Source organism: Apium graveolens, chromosome 5 (genome assembly GCF_009905375.1).
Source record: "Apium graveolens cultivar Ventura chromosome 5, ASM990537v1, whole genome shotgun sequence".
Lineage (NCBI taxonomy): Eukaryota > Viridiplantae > Streptophyta > Magnoliopsida > Apiales > Apiaceae > Apium > Apium graveolens.
Window position 1 is genome coordinate 109,822,746 of NC_133651.1, and position 5,053 is coordinate 109,827,798.

A 5,053-nucleotide genomic window follows, 5' to 3' on the forward strand; every position below is an offset into this window, starting at 1 on the left:
AAAGTTAAAACAGAAAGAGGCAAGAAAAGCAACATATAAAATATAACCCCGAAGGGTAACGAGTTCTGATATAAATAAAGTTCAAAAAGAAGATATACAAAAAGTTAGGCCTTGGAAGGCTGAGATTCCTCAGAACCACTATCCGAAGTCTCTTCGGAAGTTTCAGTCGTTTCTTCGGATGTCTCGGTCGTCCCCTCCGAAGTCCCTGTAGAAGTTCCCTCTGCAGGAGATGCTGGTTGTTGAGGCGCTGCTTTTGGAGGTTCTTCCACCCTGGCCTTCTTAGCGACAGGCTCGAATTCCTCCTCGGAAGAATCTTCCTCCTCTCCATCCTTGATCATGTCAGCAAGCTTTTCAGTAACACCTCCAAGCTCTGGAACCCGCACTGGGTAAGGAAAGGGCGACTGCTCAAGGACCTCGGGAAACTCATCCTGGATGGCCTCCACAATAGCGTCCCAGCCCTCCTTATAGCTAACAGGGTGAAGAAGGGCGTCATGCTCCACCATCAAGTCTTTGAATTCTTGAGTGTCCATCCAGCCATCAAAGGCTTTTTCCTTCTGCGCCTTCAAGATGACATTTTCGGCCCGGGCCGTCTCCAGGTCAGAAGTGGAAGAGGCCAATTGAGCTTCAAGGGCCTCAATTTTTTGGTTGGCCTCCTCCAACTTCTTGTTGGCATCTTCCAGGCCAACCTTCCAAGCCTTAGCTTGGTGAATTGCCCCTTGAAAATGGGCGTTAGCCTGCAAGAGAAAACAACAAAAGTTTAGAAAAGAAGCATGAAAAGAGAAGTGTAAAAGGCATAAGTAAAGTACGTACCGTCGCCAGAGCTTGGGCTCCAAACAGCTCATTCCCCTCCAAGTCCTGTTGAAGGACAAAATCTTGATAATCCACCGGGGAGATGGAATACTTAGACCATTCCTTGGACAGCGCCGTGCTGCCCACAATTGAGTCCTTGCCCCGGATCCCCCAAGCAGGTTGAAAATAGGCACCTGGCCTCTGCTTGGTGCGCAGAACTTGGCTGGGGCCTTCCTCATCTGGCTCCGTTGCCTGAAGAAGGAACTCGGGGAAGCGGTCACCCAGTCGAGGGTCCTTAAAGATCTTTCCGGCCCTCTTCATCCTGGTTGTCTCCAGGTCCTTCGGCTTGGTAGCCTCCTCAATCTTCTCATCCACTACAACAAACAAAGTCAGTTGAAAACCAATGAAATAAAAGTGCAGGAAATAAAGGAAGGGAACTTACTTTTCTTATGAACGGGCGAAAGGCCGCGTTCTACCAGGACGGTCTCCCGGATAAGGTCCCAAGAATGGGAAGTACCGTTGTCTTGCGTAAGGAGGTTGAAACCTCTAGCCTCCTCCTCAGACAAAGTTATGTCATTTGGGCTCCCGTCCACGGCCAGCCCAAAGGATGATCGAAACAGGGAGCCCCAATCTCCACCTTCCCAAATAACAAACAAAAAATCTTTCTTCCACCCCAAGTTGTTGTCAGGGATGGACTTCCCATTCACGATATGGGGGATAGTGGGGCGCTGGTTGATAGAAACCCAACCCGGACTTTTATCAGGGCTGTTTTTGAACTGAAAAATCTTCCTGAAGACAGCAACAGATGTGGGGACGTTGTGCTTGGCGCATTGCGAAAGATAGCACAGAATTAACCTCCAGGAATTAGGGGGAATGAATGGATGAAAAGGGAGTCTAATACCTGCCCTTAGAGTATCCCTATAGACGCACAGCGCGTCCTTCTTCCACTGACAGGCCCTGTCGGCCGGACCTGCAAGAACCAGCTTAAAAGGTTCCTTGATTCTGAAGCAGCTGCTCAACTTTTCCAGCTCCTTGGGATCCCGTAAGGCGCTGATATGATCATGCGCGTCCAGATGCGCATCAGACGGGTACTCGTCCCCTCGAGTGTTGATCATGTCGATTAAGGAAGTATACCTCGATCGAATAGGAAAATCGTTGGACTTTCTAGCCACGTTCATCTTGGCCAAGCGAGTCATTCTTTTTTCAGCCATCTGAAAAAAGTATGAGGCACGTAAATAGGCTATCTTAAAATGGCACACAAATGGAAAAAAAGACACGAAAAGCAAAGGGAGGAATCTTACCTGAAGAAGCACTCCTGAAAAAGGCTTTGAGCTCCGACTTGCTGTTATTGCTCTGAGAATCTTAGCAGGAGGATAAAGAAGAAAACTAAGAAATGAGAAAGTGATGAGTAATAGCCTTTCCTCATTCCTTTATATAGGAGGAAAAAGAAGTTGAAGGGACGAAAAGCCCATTAAGAGCAAAGGCCCATAAGAAAAGGCCCAGAAAAAAGAATATTCCAGAATATTCCTAGGAATTCTAGGGCATTCTAAACAGGGTGTGTTAAGCCCAACAATATTTGATAAAGCCCAATAAAGAGGCCCAGCAATATTTGATAAAGCCCAATAAAGAGGCCCAGCAATATTTGATAAAGCCCAATAAAGAGGCCCAACAATATTTGATAAAGCCCAATAAAGAGGCCCAACAATATTTGATAAAGCCCAATAAAGAGGCCCAGCAATATTTGATAAAGCCCAATAAGAAGGCCCAGTAATATTTGAAAAGCCCAATAGAGAAAGCCAGGCCCAAATCCAATTAGGATTTGGAAAATTCAATTTTAGCCCTAAAAGATGTGAGGCCCAATGAAGAGGTCTAGAAAAAGACCAGAATCCAGGTCGAAGTCCAGGTCGTGAATCCTGCTCGAAAACTTTCGAGCAGACACCCGAAAATAAAGGACAAAAAAGACCAGGATTCAGGTCGAAATCCAGGTCGTGATCCCTGCCCGAAATTTTTCGACTAGGCTCACGAAAATAGAGGAAAAAATAGGATTAAATTGAAGTCGAAACTTCGACTAGGAATGAGGTCGAAATTAGCCAAGCATCTTTCAGGAATGAAGATTAAAAACCCAGGTCGAATTTCGACTAGGATCCTGGTCGAAATCCAGGTCGTGGATCCTAGTCGAAATCCTTCGACCAGGAATCAAGAAAATCAAAGAATTTTCGACCAGGATTCAGGTCGAAATTTTGACTAGGATCCTGGTCGAAATCCTAGTCGATGGGCTCAAAATTAGAAGCTATAAGTGGGGAATTGACGACTTAGATCCAGGTCGAAATTTCGACTAGGATCCTGGTCGAAATCCAGGTCGTGGATCCTAGTCGAAATCCTTCGACCAGGATGACAAGGCTGACCCCTATTTTCGACTAGGATCCAGGTCGAAATTTCGACTAGGATCCTGGTCGAAAAAAGGGCTGGAAATTTGAAAAATCCAGAAAATAGGGAAAATTCCAGAAAATAAGGAAAAATCCCAGAAAAATTATGGAAAATCCCAGAAAAATTAGGGAAAATTCCAGAAAATAAGGAAAAATCCTAGAAAAATTAGGGAAAATCCCAGAAAAATTAGGGAAAAATCCAGAAATTAGGGAAAAATCCCGGAAATAAGGGAAAAATTCCTGGAAATCAAAATAATTCCTGAATAAAAGGAAAAATTCGTTGTAAACGTGTAGGTCGCTCCACACTTTACGCAAGAACGAAACCCTGTAAGGGAATGAATAGACTTAACTTTTGCGAAACCTAATCAATGTTTCCCAAAAGTTGGGGGGCAAATGATAGGGATAAATAAATCCTGATTTTAGTATTAATGGGCTGCCGGGCCCAATAAGAAGATGTATGATATTCAGACCAGAAAGGTTAACACGTTCATCAGGCCTGATGGACCAGATCAGGCCTGATGGAATAAAGAAGGCCCAAAAAACCCTGATTATTAATTAATTTCGTAATTAATTAATAAGGGAAAAGTCAGCTATTGAGAGGAGTCCCGATAAGGATATAAATCCTTGTAGATTAGCCTCAAGGGGACCTAAAAGGATAAGGAATCAGTTTCCTACTATCTAGGACTCCAAAGTCCATTCTAATTATGAGACTTGCCCACCAAGTCTCCTATACCAAGTCCAATTCAAGGACCACCAACATCTATATAAGGGGTCTCACCCCACACATCAGAACTACATTTTTTGGCTTGATTCTCTAATTCACAGAGATACGTAGGCATCTCGTAAAGGCAGAGTTAAGCTACGAAACACGAGAGCAGCCATTAAAGGCCTTGAGCTCCCGAATCTTAGTAATAAATACAGCAAATAATAACCTTAGTTTTTTATCCATAACAAATATTCATTTGAGGATCTATGACTCCGATTATTTGCTGAGATATATACTTTATTTTATTAAAGAATAAGGTGTCGATAATCAAACTTATTTTTGATTATTCAAATAAAGATAGTACTTTCGTATAAGTATATCTTTGGTTATTTAATACTCATTTCAAGTAAAAGTTTTACAACTTCTACTTCAATTATTTGTATAAAGATTATTCTTTATGGGAATATTATTTAAATAATAATATTCAGATATTTTCTAGTATATTGGGACTGATTTACTTTGTTAAATCAGCATTACTCCAAACACTCTTTAAAGTGTTTTCAAGTCTTCAAAATGATTTTTAAAAGTTTAGAGCGGATCCCAAAACTCATTTTCAAATTTAAGATCTTCCTTTTGAAGGGGACTTGAATACTCGTTCAAAAATCTAAAGGATCCGGCTCTATGGTGTATTTTATATTCGCAACGAGGTTGCTGTTTTGATAAATGAATTGATTACTTACCCAACGTTCGGGAAGTAAGTCCATCTATTTGAGTCGGCATAAGCAACATGGGCTCAGTGGGCGTCCATGAAAGTGTAAGTGGCTCAGTGGGAGTCCATCAAATGCGTAAGTGGCTGAGTGGCAGTCCAGCATAAGGTCCTATTACGGCCAGGGTGATGACCAGTAGGGAATTCGTCCATCTACTAGTAGAAAAGGTTACTTATTGGTATCTTTGCCTGATCATCAAGATATCGGGTTTATGCCAAAATTCTTTCCTTTCCAAATTTATTGAATATTGCAATTCTGTTCATACTTTACATGACAGAGGTTTTCAGGAAATGTATGGGAGATATATATGAATATATTTATATATCGGGACTTAATTAAGCATCTCGTAACTTCATTATTTACAA